General features: G+C 33.9%; 1 protein-coding gene across 16 annotated transcripts in view; it reads right to left on the bottom strand.

Annotated features, from left to right (window-relative positions):
- Positions 1-21,627, bottom strand: part of LOC114338023 (disks large 1 tumor suppressor protein) — a 1,799,868-nt gene that overhangs the window by 528,885 nt on the left and 1,249,356 nt on the right. The window lies entirely within an intron of this gene.

The following is a 21,627-nucleotide window of genomic DNA, read 5'->3' as shown; positions in this document are numbered from 1 at the left end:
TAAAATTAAAAAGTGTGTGAAAATAATTAAGGGACAGCCTATAATCGACGTAATATTTTGTAAATAACAAATTTCGTATCACGTTCATATATAAGAAAAGACGGTTTAATTTTAGTTTTTATTACCTACCTTTTCTAATTCTCGACATCAGAAGTAAACCCAAAAAACAAAACTAATCTTTTTCGAGGTACGCTCAGTTTAATCCCGGTAAGATACATGAAATCTAATTGAAAAACGCGCAAAAAAGTAGAAAAACTTCAGGAAAACTTGTATTAAAACAATTGCCCAGTTTTTCAATTTTCATCTGCAAAAATTCAATTTGCTATCCTGTCTTCTTCATTGCAGTGAACGTCGACACAGGAGGAGCCATGCCAGGTTCAATAACTCTGGCATAAAATTAATGAGAATTTTCTTAGCTGGAAGACTAGGTAACAGTTTTTATAAAAATGAAAGAAGCGGTGCATAATTAAAATGGACTATTTAAATGAGACACAGCAGAGAATTAAGAAAATATCAAAGACTTTTATATTTAGGTATATTATGTGAAATAAAAACGACATTACGACATCAAAATTAAAACATTAAGGTGGGATCCCATGAAACATGGCGTGGCAAAAGACTGGGCATCAACAAAACTCACACAGCTCAAACATCTTCCCTTCCAGACCCAGAAAATCTAAATGAATACTTTGTTAATGTGAGTAAAAATATAACATCAACTATTGTGTCACAACAAGATCCCATTTCCTATCTCCCTAATTCAAGAAAGGTTTCGAACTCATTCTTTATAAGACTGGTTGATAAATATGAACTGATCCAAACAATCAATAGTATCAAAAGCAAATCTTCCTGTAGTACCGATGGACTATCCATAAAAATTTTCTCAAATCTCCCAGACAATGTGTTGGGAGTCCTCATCTCTCTAATTAATGATTCTTTTGAGAAAGGTAAATTTCCAGAGTGCCTAAAGACGGCCATCGTTATTCCTCTTCATAAGGGTGGTGAAAAATCTAATGCCTACAATTATAGACCTACTGCATTACTACCGGTACTCTCCAAAATTATTGAGAGACTCATAAAAGCCCGACTTATGTCCTTTCTCGTTGATAACAACATTTTATCACAAAATCAGTTTGGCTTTTTAAATAATAAATGTACCACCGATGCCATGTTTTCTGTACTGCATGGGGTTTATCAAACATTAAACAATAATCTGCACACTGCCACTGTTTTTTGTGATTATGCCAAAGCTTTTGATTGTGTAAATCACGACATTTTGATAAAAAAACTAGATTTCTATGGAATTCGAGGTATTTCTTTGAACTGGTTTCAATCTTACTTGGATAATAGGAAAGAACTGGTTAGAGCAAATGATACAGACTCTATTGTCAAAAATGTTGTATGTGGGGTACCACAAGGTTCAGTATTGGGTCCTCTACTTTTCCTTATCTTTATTAATGACATCACTAGTTTAAAAATCGATGGAAAAGTTTTTCTTTTTGCTGACGATACCAGTATCTCTTGGAGCAACTCAAATATCGCAACTCTTCCTACTTACTATAACTTCTGATCTACTCACAATAAAATCCTGGTCCGATTCTAATTTACTCTCTTTTAAAGTAGATAAAGTAGTAGCATTATCCTATAAAGGAACTCTTCAACCCTTACCTCTTCACAACAGCAAGATCAGTATCGTTGATTCTGTAAAGTTTCTTGGTATTTTTTTAGATAGCAACCTTAAATGGTCCCTTCATATCGATGTGTTGAGCAAGAAACTATCCTCAGCTTGCTTTGCAATAAGATCTGTTTCGAAGGAAATGAATTTAGCCTCTTCCAAAATAGCATATTTTTCTTTGTTCGAGTCCCATCTTCGATATGGTCTTCCTTTTTGGGGTTCTGGTACAGCTGCTCAATCCGATGTTATTTTTAAATTACAAAAAAGAGCAATAATATATCTGTTTTTTTCCTCAGAAGAACAACACATTGCAGAAGCTACTTCAAAGATCACAAGATTCTAACACTACCTTCTTTATATATTTTAGAAACTGATGGCTTAATTCGTAAACATCTACATGTCTTGCAGCAAGACCTAGACATGACTATTCCACCAGAAATTCTACCTTTGACATCTATTTACCGATCCCGTCCAGTGAGTTAGTAAAGAAATCTATAGTATATTCTGCAAAAAAACTAAACAACCATCTCCCTATACAACTTAAATCTGCAACATCTTTCCCCAAGTTCCGTAAAATGACAAAAGCCTATTTATCTGAAAGACCATATTATTCAGTAGCAGAGTTTCTTAACCAATAACTAAGAAATTACAGTATTCTTATGTATAAGTAGCATCTTAAATATATTTGAGTGTCATATGCAGCAGCTTAACTTATTAAATTTCTTAAGGTAGATTACGCAATTTGTAATTTTTTTTTTAATTTTGCAATAGATTGTTACTGATTTTTATTTCACTTTTTTATGTTTTATTTATATTGACGATTTTTATAATTTTAGTAAATTGTATTTGTTATTGTTTTTATTTATGATTCTTGTAAGCTTTGTCCATAAAATTGTTAAATTTAAATCTAAAATAGCGTTCTTTCCTTCAAATTTTGTGAAGTACGATCCTTGGTCTAGGAACGAACCCTCTATTTATGGCCGGCGTGGATCGGCGCGAAGTCTCCCATCGTTTGTCGGTAAACGAACACGGTTCAAAGGAAGTCGGAAGCTGATACAGACTAGGTACGTAGCCTTCCAACCTTTACGACTCACCTAGTGGCTGGTACGGTCAGGGCCGTGGTAACCATAGGCGTAACCAGGGGGGGTTTTGGGGTTGTAACCCCCCATTGGGATTTACTTTGAGCCCTATACGCTTAACACCATTACTATTCGATACCCCTCAGCGACCCTCCAGTAAACCCCCCCCCCCCCCTTACGGTCATCCTTAGTGTGACCAACTCCAATTCAGTTGAATTCGGGACCAGGCTGAAAAAATACCTGAAATTCGGTACTTTTCAATGAAAATGGGGCCATTTTTTTAATATAGAACTTTAATATTATCATTAATATTTAATATTATTTCACATTTTTTTGTTGACAATGATATTTTGGATGGGATTCAGCCACAATTGGTTATAATAATAATTCCATTTTTGATAGTTTTTGACGTTTCGACTTCCCATTCAGAAATTGTTTTTAAAAAAGGAAAAATAAGAAAATCAACTCATGTTGGATTTCCATGTAAATATAACCTTAGGTTAATATAAAAATGTAATTATCATTACAGCCAAATGGTGGCTTAATCCCATCAATAATATAATTGTCATATATGCCAAAAGAAAACCGCACCGGAACATTTTTATGTTGATTACCTCTTACTACTGTAGCTTGTTTCTTAAAATCATATAATTTGTCTTGCGATGAAATCTAATACCACCATATAAAATGTATGCATTTTGGATGTGGTATGAGAATATTACAGCCTAGAAACTGTCGACTTTTTCGTCCCACCAATTCAATTTGATGTGAGTTATTAGAAAAATAACGTATTCAAAATTTCAAAATAGAATTTTACCAAAACGTTGAAAAGTCGGATGACCCGGGACGCCGGGACACGACTTCGTAATTCGGGCCATGTCCCGGATTTTTCAGGCTACTTGGTCACACTAGTCATCCTGGTTACGCCGTTGGTGGTAACTGTACTATTGAGTGGTCTAACAAGGTTGTGATGGAATTTTTATAATTGTGTGAATTAATTAACTTACTAAAATAGCTACCGCCAATACTGATGGTGTACCGTCGATACTCGAGGGGCACGTTCCATCGAAATGGTCCGAACGAATTTATCAAAAAGTAAATATTTATTAATTTGATAGTAACGTGGGGTGCCAACTCAAAATATGTTAAATATACGCAAAACCACTAACCAATATCTGACTTAAAAAATAGAAATGGAAAGGATAACCCCCGTTAAGATAGGCAGAATACCCTAACTCCCAGAATTCATTTTTCTTTTCATTTTTTACGTTGTACTTATGTGCTGGCAATCGATTTAAAAGTTTCAAAAACTTCACACTCATTGAATTAAGGCTTATCAAAATTTATCTTATTTTTGTAGACTCATAGGTTGAGTGGACATAACTTAAAAATGCATTTTATTTTTCGAAAAAAGCGTAGAACTTTGTTTTAGAAATGGAATAATACATATATATTTCTGAATTCTGTGTCTTTGTAAGCTACCTTCAAAAATCCGAAAAACTTGTTTAGGGGTTTTGGGGGATTTTCTCCATTTTATAAACATCAAAATAGATAAAATCAAGGTTTTTTAATAGGTTATGTATAATTTGAATGAATGAATCCTTTAGGATATTCAAAAATTGGGCGAAACACCCCCAAAAGACTATGTTTTTCAAAACTTGCGGAAAAAAACCTTGAAAAAACAGTATTTTTTAGGGGTTTAGAGGTGTTTCTCCCAATTTTTGAATATTCTAAAGGATTCATTTATTCAAATTATATATAACCTATTAATAACCCTTGATTTGATATACTTATTTTGAAATCTATAAAATGGAGAAAATCCTCCAAAAACACCTAAAAAACGATTTTCGGAGTTTTGAAAGTAGCGCACCTTACAGAAAAATCTGGAAAAATCGGAAATATATTTTTTTGGTAAAATACACAAAATAAAAGAAGTTAGACCTGCAGCCATTTCCAAACAAAGTCATACACTTTTTCCAAAAAGTTACAAAAACTTTTTTAGGTTATGTATACTTAACCTACGTGTCCATAGAAAATACACTCCAGCTTTGTAAAAGCCTCAACTATGCGTGTGAATTTTTTGAAATTTTTAAATTGATAGCAACCCCGTAAAAAAATAAAAAGGAAAAAATGACGTTGTAGGGGCTACGAGGAGGGGATGACGGGTTAAAATTGCATTGAGTCTTATATTTTAAACATTAAAATTGATTCAGACTGTATCAATCTCAAAAAATATAGGCCAGCAAAAATCGCAAAAACCCTTAAAACTTCAAAAAACATGTTTTTTGGGGATTTATAGTTGTTTTTCCCAATTTTTGAATGTTCTAAAGGACTCAGTTACTACAAACTATAACCTATCAAAAAACGTTGATTTGATTTATTTTGAAATTTATAAAATGCATAAAATCCCCAGAAACTCATAAAAAAGTTTTTTTATTTAAGGCCATCGGAACATAATTCGCAAATATTTTACGGCGATTCCTATACTTTTTCTGTCTTTACACGGCAAATTACGTATAGTAAAATTCACACTGGTATATATGTAAACATTACTATTAGAATGTCATTCTACTTGGCAATGTCATCAGTAACTTTAAAGAGATGGCTTTTGAATGTTCTTGGATAACTGTTATTTGTATAATTACAAATTATTAATTCAGTTAATAAATGTGATAATTTGTTCACTAACTATGTATTCAGTGATTGTAATAATTTATATGTACAACAAAAAACTAATACTCAATCAAGAAAAGAGGAAAAGTGTTAAAGTGATTTTTTAATAATATATTTTTACTATGGAACGTATCCCGAATGAAGTACGTGCCTCCTAGTGGCGGGATACGGGCAACAATACATTGGCTTATAGGGCAGTCCTTACAGTAGGGATCCTGGCCTATACAGAAAAATGCAGGCGGGTGTGGGGTAATACTGCACTTTGGTTGCATTGGTGGTGTATTGGCTAAACGTGCAGGACAGGGCAGGGTATGGTGCTGATAGAAAAGGCATTCAGGCATCAAATATCCAAAAATCTTTTCAGGCCATAATAATGAAAAGACCTTCTCCAAACGAAATAAAAACTTATACTGAAATGATGGCATCTCCTGAGGTAAAATGTTCCGGAAGTAAAATGAGCCTCCATTCGGATCTCCGGGTGAGGACTATCTCAGGGGGAACACCATTGCAGGTTAGAAAAATCAGGATAGGGTCTTGGAATCTTGGTAGTCTTACAGGTAAGAGTCTGGAGTTAGTGGATGCGCTCAAACGAAGAAGAGTTCAAATTGCTTGTATTCAAGAAACTAGGTGGAAAGGACAAAGGGCGAAAGAACTAGGTGATGGATATAAATTGTGGTATGTAGGGAGTAGTAACACTAGAAATGGAGTTGGTATAATTGCTGATAGTGAAATGAAAGATAACGTAGTAGATGTTGTAAGAACGAGTGATAGAATGATGTCAGTGAAATTTGTAATTGATAAAGAGGTATTGAATGTTGTGTGTGTGTATGCTCCTCAAACAGGTCTGGGTGAGAATGAAAGAAGAGCTTTCTATGATCAATTGGGAGACATACTGAGTGATATTCCAGCGGAGGAGAAAGTTATAATAGGAGGTGATTTCAATGCACATGTGGGCCAAGCCAAGACAGGATATGAAACAATACATGGGGGATTAGGCTTTGGAACTAGAAATGAAGCTGGAGATGACATGCTAGAATTAGCAACAGCATTGGATATGGCGATTGTTAACACATTCTTTAAAAAGAGAGAAACTCAACTTATTACCTACAAAAGTGGACAACATCAATCCCAAATAGACTACTTCATGATAAGGAAAGAAGACATACGTGAATGCAAGGACTGCAAGGTAATAGTTAGTGAGACAGTAAGCCAACAACATAAGCTGCTTGTTCTGGACATCGAAGTAAAAAGCGAAACTAAACAAAAATATCGGAGAGGACCACAAAAAATCAAGTGGTGGATGCTAAAAGATGAGAAGGAAGGTCTATTCAGGGAAAGAATAGTAGAAAAAATATGTTGGAACATGAAAGGAAGCCCTAACACAATTTGGAGAAAAATGGCCAATATTATTAGAGAGACGGCTATTGAAATACTTGGGAAAACGTCAGGAAAGAAGTTTGAAGATAAAGAGACTTGGTGGTGGTCAAATGAAGTACAAGGAAACATAAAAGAGAAGAGAAAATTATATAAAAAGTGGCAAGAAACCAGATCGGACATAGATCTTCAAAACTATATGGTCGCCAAAAAGGAAGCGAAAGTAGCAGTAGCAAAAGCTAAAGCAGAAGCGTATTCAAACCTATACGATCAACTTGATACCAGGGAAGGCGAAACGAAGATATATAAAATAGCCAAACAGAGAGCAAAGAAAGCAAAAGATTTTAATCAGATTAGATGTATCCGAGATGAAAATAATAAAATACTAGTTCACGAAAGGGATGTCAAAAAGAGATGGAGAAAGTACTTTGACAGCTTATTAAATGAAGAATTTGACAGACAGCCTGTAGAGTCAACGGATACAGTAGCAGCAATGGTCACCAAAATAACCAACGAGGAAGTGGCTCAAGCGCTTCAAAAAATAAAGAAAGGAAAAGCGGTAGGACCAGATGATATTCCTGGGGAAGTATGGAGAGCATTGGGAGAGACAGGAACAAGGTGGCTAGCAGGTCTATTTAATAGAATTATGGAAGTTGGACAAATGCCAGACGAATGGAGAAGCAGTATACTGGTACCTGTTTACAAAAACAAGGGAGATATACAACAATGTACAAACTACAGGGCTATAAAACTGCTTAGCCACACCATGAAAATATGGGAAAGAGTAATTGATAGACGGATACGTGAAGAAACCGAAATATCCGAGAATCAATTTGGCTTTATGCAGGGTAGATCAACAACAGATGCAATTTTCATTATAAGGCAGTTGATGGAAAAATACAGGAGTAAAGAAACAAACGCTCATATGGTATTCATTGATCTTGAGAAAGCATATGATAGAGTTCCTCGAGAGATTCTGTGGTGGGCACTCAATAAGAAAGGAGTCCCTGGTGAATATGTAAAGATTGTGAGGGATATGTATGAGGGAGTAACGACTAGTGTTAGGACAGGTGTGGGAGAGACTGATAAATTTCATGTGAAAGTAGGATTGCATCAAGGTTCTGTGCTTAGTCCGTATTTATTCTCATTAGTTTTGGACCAGATAACAGCGAAAATACAGGGGAACATTCCATGGTGCTTAATGTATGCTGATGATGTCGTGTTAGTAGGAAATAGTGAAAGAGACTTAGAACAAAAACTGGAACAGTGGAGACAAGCTCTGGAGGAAAAAGGTTTAAAACTTAGTAGGACAAAAACAGAGTATTTGGAATGTTCATTTAAAGATGGAGCTACTACAAATAAAATGGTATCTTTGGATGGTGAAATGATTGTAAAAAGCAATAGTTTTAAGTACCTAGGATCGGTATTACAGAGTAATGGAGAAATAGATGGAGATGCATGCAGTAGAATTAGGGCTGGATGGATGAAGTGGAAAGAAGCGAGTGGTGTGTTGTGTGACAGAAAAATTCCAATGAAGCTGAAGGGAAAATTCTATAAAACAGCCATAAGACCAGCTATGATGTACGGAACTGAATGTTGGGCAGTGAAAAAGAAAGAGGAACAGCGAATGCATGTGGCGGAAATGAGAATGCTTAGATGGATGAGTGGAGTGACAAAGAAGGATAAAATTAGAAATGAGTATATTAGGGGAAGTCTAGGTGTGGCACCAATTGATGCCAAAATGAGAGAGCATAGGTTAAGATGGTTTGGTCATGTTCAACGTCGAGACGTTAACCACCCAATACGAAGAATAGCTGAAGTGCAGATTCCTGGAAGGAGTAGGAGAGGAAGACCAAAGAAGAGCTGGGGGGAGACGATAAGGCAGGACATGTTGGTAAAGGGGATTAACATTGATATGGCCCAAGATAGAATTGTGTGGAGAAATGCAATTAGGGAAGCCGACCCCGCATAGGGATAAGGCAAAGAGAATGATGATAATATTTTTACTATGGAACGCTTACAATTTTGAACATCTTTAACAACAAAATACTTGGATCACATAATATATCCTGATGTATTCTCTGCTTGGATCTTCCACAAACAATAAACAATATATAACTTTTTATTAAGTTCACGTCTTAAATCAATTATTTATCAAATACACTATCAATTTATTTAATCAACAACTCAAAATATTCCCGATGCCATGTCAAATGTTTAAAACTATCAATGTCTTGTCATCATATTCTATTTGACTCAGTGCGTTGTATGACAAAGATAGCGAATGTTCGATTTGGAAAATATCACCACGGACATGGTGTCCATTTTTTTCGAATCCTGAAAAAACTAATAAATATTTTAAAAAAATTTAAACGCAGAATGAAAGACTAAATTATTATAGAGGGCCGAAAGTCCCTTAGAATAAATAAAAAGTTTCTTTTGAATGATATATTTGAAATTAAAAATCACACTACGTTTTCTCTTAGTTTTTCACCCCTGTAACTTATTAAAATAAACATTATAGAAGTTTTCAGATCCTCGGTAAGAACGTAATCTTTCATTCTGCGTTTAAATTTTTCAAAAATATTTATTAGTTTTCTCAGGATTCAAAAAAAATGAATCCCCATTTGAATAGCATTGCAGCCGACAATACGTACCCATCCCCTTAATCGCTATGTGTTATATGCATATTAAAGAACTATTTTTTCCTGGTCTATCACATGTGGAAATGAACGGAACCTGAAACTACTTTTCAGTGTACTTAAGGGAAAATTGTATGCATAGAAATACGGATATGGAAGGAACGTGGCATGAATGATTCCTCCGACTTACAAAAGTGCTGTATGCTCGATGTAATATAATTTTCTTAAATTGGCTAAAAGTTAACTAAACTAGGTCAATCTGAACAGGCAAGTGGCTTTTCCGTATTGTATTTTAAAACTGGTCGTCTAAATGCAAATGACGACGCTTAACAAATTAATTTCTTTTATTTTTGACATTTTGTAGCTTTATTTACCTCGGGCACTTTTATGATAAAGCGTTCACTCTGGTCCATTGTAAAGTTTCCAAGTTTTATCTAAATTAAAAGCTTAGTTAAGTTCAATTCAGTAGAATTACTATAAGGCGAAGAACAAAGAAGATCAAACGGGAAGAAGTCTTAAAAACTGATGTAGTGATTGTTCTTGTAAAACCGGGAGAATTAGTAAAGGCTTAATTGACACATTTGTGATAGTTTTTCCACTTATATGTATAACGTCTCTTCTATACATACCCGAGGATGTTCTTTTCCAACATTACTTTATTTATTAATTAATGTATCGTTAACAGTGATATTTAATCTTATATAATATTGGAACATGTTAATTTTTATATTTTTTGGTAGTAACTTTTAAGATTTTGGTGCACACCCTGTATACACAACCAGGGTTATCCGTTACCTTCACACCTCCACCACAGAAACAGACGTGCCACGTGCCACTTTGCAGCGCTACTGAGTTTATTCACAGTGTGGCTTTGACAGGCGATTTTGTAGCGCCAATGATTTTGTAATGGACGCCACGAGCAGCTAAGATCGGCGACAGTGGCTGGCCACTGTCGCTTGTCGGGAATGGCACGTTTAATTTATGTACATAATAGTACATTCTTTCCCGGTTTTTACTGTAAATTTTAAAGAACCGCTTGGATTGACATGCAATTTGGCATACACATAGCTAACAAGTCAAAGAAAAAAAAGTGATATGGTGCCGATGTGTGCTTTTGACCTGGGGGCGAGTTTCACCCCACCTCGGGGGTGAAAAAATATATGTCCAAGATAAGTCCCGAAATGGATAAACTGACTAAATTTAAGCAACTTTTGTTTTATAAAGTTTTTTCACCAAATCAATACTTTTCGAGTTATTTGCAAGTGAATATGTATGTTCATTTTTCAACAAAATAACCACATTTTTAGACGGCTTTTCGCAAATAACTCAAAAAGTAAGCATTTTGTCGAAAAAAATATTCTTAGCAAAACTATAGCATATATAACATTACGCGGTAATTACTATTTTCTGCTAATTTTAATTTTTATTTTTTAATAACTTTTCGCAAAACGAAATACCTAATATGTGTCATATAAATTCACATGTAAATACAGAGCAGATGTTAAACGAAACGTTAAACAGATTGTATAAGATTAATGTTTCTTTCACAGAAACACTTCTTAATGGATTACGATGTCGCCAGCCTCGTTATGTCAAAATTCTTGAAATCCATAAAGTTTCTCAATTTATGGCTTTCTCTGGTTTATCTAAGAAACCGCAAATCAGTTGACATAACAGTGGGGTTTCGTTGACCCATAGTCTACTACCAGCGTTTGCACAACACACACCCTTCGATTGTCGATATAGGTCAACAACAGACCGCTTGTTCACACCAAATAAATAAACAGATTACCGTTCGTTGTAGACATTATTTCTTTGTCGTTTTAATTAAATTCCGCCATACACCAACCGGAATACATATAAAAAAAGTGAAAAAAATGGTGTATATATTAGCTCTCTATATCTAGCAAAAGCAGAGTTATATGTAGATAATGAAAAATAGGTTCATATTCGAAAAATTCTAAATAGAATAATTCAATGTGAAATATCCAAATAATGAAGCATTCTTGGAAAAAACACATTACAACTTTCTTAAAGTGTTTAAAAAAAGCTTTATTTCAGGTTTTCTAAAAAAAATTTCTAGCATCAAATGTAAGCAAGTTACGCTCAAAATAAAGTTGGTCCCTTTTGTTTTGGCAAAAAAATCAGGAAGATCACCCCCCAATTAGTAATTTAAATGAAATTAATCGTTACCGCTTCACAAGTTACTTTACTTATGTTGTTTTTATATGATCTGTAAGTTTCATCGATTCAAAGTGCTTATTTACATAATCCAGTCTTACCAGAGTCTTTGGTATCTGTTATCCAGAGATACCAAAAATCTTAAACAACAAAAAGTCAGCCTTACTTTTCTGAATATTTTCTATTTTTTTTTTGTTTTTCTGTAAGACAAAAATTGGTTAAGATTTGGAGTTTCTAAATTTGCATACACTCGTGATAAGTGACTCGTTCAAGCCCTTTTAACTACAGCTCTTTCAAAAATAAGGACTTTGAACCGATGAAACTTACAGATCATAATATGATCAATACATACGCGAGTAAAAGACTTGTGAAGTGGTAACAATTAAGTTCATTTGAAATGCTAATTAGGGGGTGATTTTCCCAATTTCTTACCAAAAAAAGGGACCAACTTTATTTTGAGCGTAATTTGTTTACTTTTTAGTCTGAATTAAAAAAAAAAACAAAAATAAGCATTTTTTGAACACTTTAAAAAAGTTAAAATGAGTTTTCCCCAAAAAAGTGATTCGTTTTTTGGTTATGACACGTTAAAATATACGATTTGGAATTTGACGAATATGAACCTATTTTTTATTAGCTATAACTCTGCTTCTACTACGTATAGTGACCTAATATATACACCACGTTTTTCACTTTTTTACGTTCTATACTTTTGATAAGAATTTTTTTTCAACCAAATACATACTGTTATATTCCTAATTGATATAAGAAATAAAAGTTTATAATTATAAATTAAAGTCAAATTAAAATAAAGGTTTTCATTTTTCTCGACCACGGGCATGTAAATTTGGAACACCCTGTATAAAACAAATTATGTATAGGTAGCTTTTAAGAGAGTGATTCGGAGAAGTGTTTACGAACCGCATGAACAATACGACTCAAATAAACAATTAGAGTGATGTGTACAAAGAAAGTGTTCGCGGAAGGATTTGTCATTAACCACGGCTAATTAATACTCTAGTGAATAAGATAATAGGTCATTAAATTTGTAAATGTTGTATTAATGTAGAAAGTAAAATTGAAATGGGGAATATTATTTTTTTCTTGAAATCCATTAAGATATTTAGAAAAAGGAAAGTTGTGTTGATAAATACGGATAATTGAAAGTTGCTTGGGATTGGTTGATTTTTGAATGCTGGAAGGGGTAATTTGGAAGTAGGAGAATGGATGAGAGATGTGGGCAGAAGGTTTTTGGCGATCGAGAGGTGAAGTCGAGTGTTCGAGAAGAGTGTACAAAAAAGTAAAACGCCGGTATAGTTAGTTTGTTTTCTGTGAAAATTAAAAAGTAAGATATCGTGGAACGAGTGTTAGGCCGAGTCGAGGTAGTATATAACTCCTTGAGTCTAAAGTATCCCGGTTTTGTTGAAGTGTTTGAAAAAGGTAGAACACGGCATCAGGAGAAGGCAGGAACGAGAGCTGTACGAGGCGTAGTTTTCAGAAAGGAGCAGAGACTTTACTGGGAAGCTGGTACGAGTCGTTTGATCGCAACCCAAGATAGGAGGAAACGTGTTTTGTGTGAAGACATTGTCAAATCATCAGTAAAGGTCAGTCTATTTTGTTATGACACGAATGTATGGTTTATGTATTAAATACCACATTGAAAATTGAGGCACACAATCATTATTAAAAATTTTTTCATCAAACCTAAATCAATTTATCACTGATAAATCATAATAGTTCATTTTAAATAAAATAACTTTGGAGACAAAAAGAAATAAGATTCCCATGTTTGTAAATGTTATATTAAATAAAGATAGAAAGATAAGATATAAGAAATATTAAGCATTGAATGCCATTTAGATAAAATAAACGATTTTATAATTTCTAATTGAAATTCATATGTGTGTATTATTTTACTCTCTTTTATCTATCCCGATTAGGAATCCACTGAGAAATATTTTGAAGCCACGAAAGTAAGTAATTGATATTATAATTTAGCCCTGAGATTGACAATATATTGGTATTTGATCTGTTTGATTAATGAGATAATCATTAATTAATTAATTAAAATAAATTACATCTGAGAACAGCATCAGATTTCAAAAATAAGATCACAACAATACTTTTTGAGTTATTTGCGAAAAACCGTCTGAAAACGTGGTTATTTTGTAGAAAAATTAACATATTCACTCGCAAATAACTCGAAAACTATTAACTTGGTGAAAAAACTTTATAAAACAAAAGTTGCTTAGAGTTAGCCATTTTATCCATTTCTGGACTTATCTCGAACATATATTTTTCATAAACTATCCAAAGTATTTACCATTGTATAACTAGATTAATTACTGTTACCTCATAATTTTCTGACTTATAGTGTTGCAAAAAAATGAATTTGGGATAAACAAATTAAATAACTTTTAAACTATTTGACCAATGGCTTTAAAATTTAAAATATAATTTAACCACAAGAAATCTCAGCATTCCGCGTAATAATAATATTCTAACTTAATTTTTACATAAGTTATGAACATTTATAAAATCTCAAAATTTATGACTTATTTTGCAATTTTCTAAGCAACAAATAAGAAAAGACATATTCAGCGAACGCCATATTGAAGATTTTTATATGATTTAAAAGTTTATTATTCTCAAATTTGTTTAAATGCTTCACTTTTTAGTAATAGACGAGAAAAGCGAAAATTTACCGTTTTTTGATTTTCACTATTTGTTTATAGCTATGTATATCATCAAAATTGGCTGCAGGAAAGTTAATAGAGATGTCGATACTACTCAAAAAATTTGGTTTCGGCCTGGAGGGGATGTGTCACTAGAAAAATCTTATTTCTCTGGACTAATTAATCATTTCAACGTGGCTCGTGGCTTTTGGTATTTGATCGGTAAATCTAAATAGATCTGAATCATTTTGATTTGATGACGAATCATTTGATCCTATCCTTCTATTTTTGTCCTTTTCTACCACGTCACTATATAGATTCATCGACATACAATGAAGGAGAATCTCTGTCAAAAAAAATTCTCTAGTCTACATGAAAGAAAATCGTCTGGGTTGGAAAGCGTGTCCGATTTGGTGTTCCAGACATCCTCGTCTGGTGGTGGAGTAGAATCAAACAGACTGATGACTGGAGGAACCGAAGGAATTGCTGCTGATGTAGATGTAGACAGGTGACAAGTGTTTCTATGTCTGTTATTTTGGTAGTAATAGATGTTTGCCAAGGTTTTTCGGCAATGGCAGGTTTTATTGATTGTCTCCTTTAAATAAATCAATATCATCATCAACTGTTACTCTTCACAGGAATAAATCGTCACCAAACGATAATTCACTTTTTAGTTTAAAGTTAATGATCAAATCTAAGTATCCATCAACACCTTCAGACACTAAAGGTACCTGTCGAACAGCAGCTTCAGCACTTTAGGCATCGATTACATCTTCAGGATCAGTTTTATTATGATCAAACGTATCAGTCTGCTCTATGTGAGCCGTTTTGATTTGGTGTTCCACTTTAGTTTTTCTTCAGGAACTCTTTTAGACCCGTACATCTACTCTCATCTTAGCCTGATATTTCCTAATCTAACCATTGCATCACTCAGGTTTTCTCGCTGTCTATAATATCTTATTCCTTATGGCAGGATATTTTTTTAAAATGCCTTGATGACTTGATGAATATCGTCATCATCATTCTCTTTGCCTTATCCCTATGCGGGGTCGGCTTCCCTAATTGCATTTCTCCACACAATTCTATCTTGGGTCATATCAATGTCAATCCCCTTTACCAACATGTCCTGCCTTATCGTCTCCCCCAGGTCTTCTTTGGTCTTCCTCTCCTACTCCTTCCAGGAATCTGCACTTCAGCTATTCTTCGTATTGGGTGATTAACGTCTCGACGTTGAACATGACCAAACCATCTTAACCTATGCTCTCTCATTTTGGCATCAATTGGTTCCACACCTAGACTTCCCCTAATATACTCATTTCTAATTGTATCCTTCTTTATCACTCCACTCATCCATCTAAGCATTCTCATTTCCGCCACATGCGTTCGTTGTTCCTCTTTCTTCTTCACTGTCCAACATTCAGTTCCGTACATCATAGCCCGTCTTATGGCTGTTTTATAGAATTTTCCCTTCAGCTTCATTGGAATTTTTCTGTCACATAACACACCTCTCGCTTCTTTCCACTTCATCCATCCAGCCCTAATTCTACTGTATGCATCTCAATCTATTTCTCCATTACTCTGTAATACCGATCCCAGGTACTTAAAACTATTGCTTTTTACAATCAGTTCACCATCCAAAGGTACCATTTTATTTGTAGTGACTCCATCTTTAAATGACCATTCCAAATACACACTCTGTTTTTGTCCTACTAAGTTTTAAACCTTTTTCCTCCTGAGCTTGCTTCCACTGTTCCAGTTTTTGTTCTAAGTCTCTATCAATATTTCCTACTAACACGACATCATTAGCATACATTAATCACCATGGAATGTTACCCTGTAGTTTCGCTGTTATCTGGTCCAAAACTAATGAGAATAAATACGGACTAAGCACAGAGCCTTGGTGCAATCCTACTTTCACATGAAATTTATCAGTCTCTCCCACACCTGTCCTAACAGTAGTCGTTACTCCCTCACACATATCCCTCACAATCTTCACATATTCACCAGGGACTCCTTTCTTATTGAGTGCCCACCACAGAATCTCTCGAGGAACTCTATCATATGCTTTCTCAAGATCAATGAGTACCATATGAGCGTTTGTTTCTTTACTCCTGTATTTTTCCATCAACTGCCTTATAATGAAAATTGCATCTGTTGTTAATCTACCCTGCATAAAGCCAAACTGATTCTCGGATATTTCGGTCTCTTCACGTATCCGTCTATCAATTACTCTTTCCCATATTTTCATGGTGTGGCTAAGCAGTTTTATAGCCCTGTAGTTTGTACATTGTTGTATATCTCCCTTGTTTTTGTAAACAGGTACCAGTATAATGCTTCTCCATTCGTCTGGCATTTGTCCAACTTCCATAATTCTATTAAACAGACCTGCTAGCCGCCTTGTTCCTGTCTCTCCCAATGCTCTCCATACTTCCCCAGGAATATCATCTGGTCCTACCGCTTTTCCCTTATGATAACTTGATGATTATCTTTATCGTAAATATTAACTGATATTCATTTTCCAATTTGACATACTTAACCCACTATAATTGTAGACCTATAAAGTTTCTAAATGTATACTTGGGTCCCTAGATCCCATAACTCGAATGTTTGTAATTAAAACTTGTGTCACTCATTTGTAATTGGAAGGTTAATGAACCTCTGGATAAAATTCGAAATTGTCTAATAAGTAAACTTTGTCAAATTACAGACTGTAGCTTCCACTATTTGTTCGTACACTAACTTTGGTGGGAGAGAACGAGACTCGGGAGGAAATAATAAAGAAGGAACTTCGTGTACCTCCCGTTGTTGGTTAAGAATGCATTAAACGTATGTCAGAGTTTCAGGCAACTACGCCGAACAGAGTGGTAATTGTGTAGTTTCGCCTGATGATGTTAACGAACAGTTGTCACACGAGACAGTCAGATCCAAGGGAGAGTCTCAGACGTGCGAAAATAGTTATTATTTTAATTATGATATAGAATAAATATGCAACTGTCTTAAATAACCAATATAATACCTATCTTGAACTAAATACTCTTGAAAAAATATAGAAATAAATCGTGGATGACAAACGAGATTAGATATGATTGATAGACCACGACTAATCTGTAAAAAAACGTGTATTTTTGGATGTGAGAGGTGGCATTCGTTACCTTCAACAATAATAATTGACTTATGCTCCTTCTCAAATGTGCCCGGAACATTAATAAAAAAATTAAAATATTTAAAAATATCGAAAAACATCGATTGTTTTTCTGCTTTCTTTGCTTATAACTTTAAAACAGTTCGTTTTGGAACAAAGTCGTAGAGAAATAAAATAAATATAATTGAATTTTGTATGATATACGACTGGTCAAAAATGTCTTAAGGTATTACCTTTTCTGCAATATAGCAATAAATACAAAATAAGAGGGCAAAATACGCCTGTTGTTATTCAATGTTTCTTAACCACTTTGGTGGCACTTAGAACCTTAGTAATTCGCTTAGAAAATTCTTATAACTTACTTAAATTGTCTACCAAATTTCATTAAAATCGACCTAATAGATTTTGCAATATCAATTTGCAATGTAATGTTTTTTAAAAAGTTCAAATTTTTTAAAATCTTTCTGAACAAAAAGTAGATCATTTAGAAGTTGGCTAATATTTTTACATATAAAGAGGTGCTCTACCTATCTAATACACTTTACAGAATTAAAATCGGATTATTTAAGGGGCCTAGCAATGTTTTAAAAGTATAAACAATTTTTGGCTTATAAACAAATAGCTTTGTTTAATAATAAAAAAATTAATTTTTAGCAATGAAAATAATTAAAACCGGTATAATTTGACTGATACTTTCAAATGCTGTCAGCAGAATTGCTATTTTATTTTTTAATCAAAAGTTATTCTAGTACAAAAATTGCAATTTTTCGATTTTTTGAATGTTCCACCGCGTTTATCTCGAAAACTATGCATCCTACGAAAAAACTTGTAAGAACATTTTTTGCTTAGAATTGCCCAAGAAATACAAAAAAAATGTTTTATTTTGCGAAAAATCGATGTTATGTAATTCCTCAAGTTCTTTGTTTATAACAATCTGATCGACATCCGGATCAGCTGTTACCCAAAAAATTCGTGTTCTACGGGCCAAAATACATAAAAAAAACTTGGGTAAGTCCATCTAAATAAAGGAGTTCGTAGCACCCCCTCCTAGACAAAGCACTAATTTGTTTATAAGCCAAAAAATTGTTTATAACTTTTAAACATTGCTGAGGCTTTTTAAATAATGCGATTTCAATTCTGTAAAGTGCATTAGATAGGTGGAGTGCTTCTTTATATGTAAAAAAATTGACAAATCTTTGTATGTTCTAGTTTTTGTTGTGCAAGATTTTAAAAAATTTTAATTTTTTAAAGAAGCCAGTAAAACTGGTAAGCCAATTTTAATGAAATTTGATGGACGGCTATAGCACATTACAAAAATTTTCTAAGCGAATTAGGAAGGTTCCAAGTGTAACCTAAGTGATGGAAAAACATTGAATAAGGACAGGCTTGTTTTGCCCCCTTATTTTATATTTATTGCTATTTTGCAGCAAGGGTGTTAAATTAAGACATTTTTAACCAATCGTATCTGATAGAAAATTTAATTATCTTTGTTTTATTCCTATACGACTTTGTTCCAAAATGAATCGTTTTAAAGTTATAAGAAAAGAAAGTAGAAAAAAAAACGAAATTTTTTGAAATTTTTAAATATTTTATTTTTTTATTAATGTTCCGGGCATATTTAAGAAGGAGCACAAGTCAATTATTATTAGCGAAGTTATCACCTATTTATCCGCAATAATCCGAATGCCACCTCTCACATCCACCTAAAAAAAGATCCTTCCTGGTCTATGAGGAGAGGCGAAAATTCAAAGATCAGTACACGACATGATACAAAGGATAAAACAATAGAATAATAATAGGGAAATATAATATAACAATATTTTGGAAACAACATAATAATAGGGTATGAAATAGATAAATTTGATTATATTCAATATTTTTTGTTTTATAATTTCATTATTCGGTATAGAGGTATGATTAATAACATATCTTGTCACTCTGACTCAATATTTTGGTATTCTAGGTTCAAACTGATGTATTTTCCATATTTTGTAATGGTATAAACAGTATAGTTGATTTCAAATTTAAATAAACAAACTAAATATCTTTGTTTTATTTACTTGTTAAAAGGGCATTTTGGAAAAATTCTAACCACACCATTTTATAAGTTTTACATAAAAAGATACTCTTTAGCCATCAGTCCTTGTAGATTGAACCTCCAAATTAAGCGAGTCTAAAAGCAGATGGTTTTGTAAGTGGCGTCCAAATCTTAAATAGTTTAGAACCGTTCTGTTTTTAATTATAAGGACATCTCTGTATGTATCCATCTAGTGTCAGTAGTTATCCCCGAAAATCCCTTATCCACTAGAACTAATCCACGACCCACTTTCCTACCAAAACACTTCATTAGCATACGAACGATAAATTGCTTGCTCTATCTAACCCCTATCTTCATTGTCCACTAGTATTTCCAATCAACATCTAGTTGTGTCATAGACCATTTCGATTAAGTCCCACATCGAACCCCCTATCAAAAGTAGACTAATAAATAAACAGCCCGTTCCAATTGTTTCCCTTATTTCGACTAACCCCAACCCCATCTTTAGAACAAGTAATCAAATTGTTTCAATTGGCTCCCAACCAACGTGTGTAATTCATGTTTCAAAGAGCGCAAATTGGAATATCTTGGCCATGCGGAATGAGCACAGATATGACTTGTTGCAACTCATTCGTCAGGGCGAGGTATTTGGAAAGAGCGGACCATGGGAAGGAAGAATATCTTGGCTTCAAAATCTGAGAAGGTGGTTCAATACATCTACAATCGGACTATTCCGAATAGCAGCAAGCAAAGTTAGATAGCCATACTGATCGAAAACATCTGCGCAACAAAAAGAACTAAATGCATTGGATAGATAAATATCCACAAGGAAGAATTTCCTGTTAAAAGGTTTTAACCTTTGTATTTGTGGGTGGCTCACCATGTTCTTGTAACACTGATGATGCTCTTGTTACAGAGCGAAAACGTTTTGTTTCTATGTTTGTAGCCGTATAGGGGCTTTTTAAACTAATATACCTTTTACCAGGACAAAAATTTTTTTATTAAATTTTACTCATTGGATAGATATTCCCCAAACTAAAAACAACAGATTAAAAAAATATATAGTTTGTGTTAATTTCTGAAAACATTTTTAAACAATGGTTGAGTTGTTCTTTTTTTAAACAGCAAATATCCATAAAATATACGTCACATAAAGGTGATGTTTTGAATCAATGGAAATTTGCACATATCACATATCATCATAGTTTTAGAAGATGGAACTAATGATAGAAGCATAGGAATCAATGAAAGAATCCAGACAGGAAACAGAACCTACTGGAAATACAACGTCCTCAAAGATAAGAAGGTTACTCAGAATACTAAACTGAAAATTTACAGAGCAGCAATTAGACCAGTAATCACATGAATATGGTGCTGAAGTAATGTGTCTGTCACAGAAAGATGAAGCAAGATTGAGGATTCTAAAGAAAAAAATAATTCGGAGGATAGAAGAAACATTAAACTTGGGTAATAATGAATTTAGAAAACTGATGAACCACGAAGTAAGACAACTTTTAAAAGGAGAAGACCTAAGAAAATTACCAAATGGAGACCTGTGTCAGGCAGATCACGAGGAAGACCCAAAATCAGATGGGAGAAATAGATAGTCGAGGACCTTAAGAAGATGGGAGTCAGAGAATGGGCGACCATAAGCAAAAACAGGAACGGATGGAGAAAAATTGTAGAAGATGACAAGTCGCACAATCAATTGTAAAACCAAAATGTTAATGCGGATTGATTTACCGCGACAAACGAATCTTCTTCTTCTTTAAGTGCCATCTCCGCGGCGGAGGTCGGCAATCATCATAGCTGTTCGTATTTTAGAGACGGCTGCTCTGAAAAGTTCATTTGATGTACATCTGTACCACTCTCTCAGGTTGCGCAGCCACGATATTCTGCTTCTGCGTCTCCCTATGCTTCTCTTTCCTAGAATCTTTCCCTGCATAATCAATTGGAGCAAGTTGTATCTCTCTCCACGTGTAATATGTCCGAGATATTCCAATTTTCTTGTTTTGATGGTATTTAGGATTTCCATTTCGTTATTCATCTTTCTCAGAACTTCTTTGTTTGTGACGTGTTCTGTCCACGATATTTTCAGAATTTTTCTGTACACCCACAGCTCGAATAATGCTAATTTTTTCATTGATGCAG

The sequence above is a fragment of the Diabrotica virgifera genome, chromosome 2, assembly GCF_917563875.1.
Source record: "Diabrotica virgifera virgifera chromosome 2, PGI_DIABVI_V3a".
In the NCBI taxonomy this organism is placed as follows: Eukaryota; Metazoa; Arthropoda; class Insecta; order Coleoptera; family Chrysomelidae; genus Diabrotica; species Diabrotica virgifera.
The sequence above is the reverse complement of the archived record's forward strand: the minus strand, read 5'-3'. Positions and strand labels throughout refer to the sequence as shown.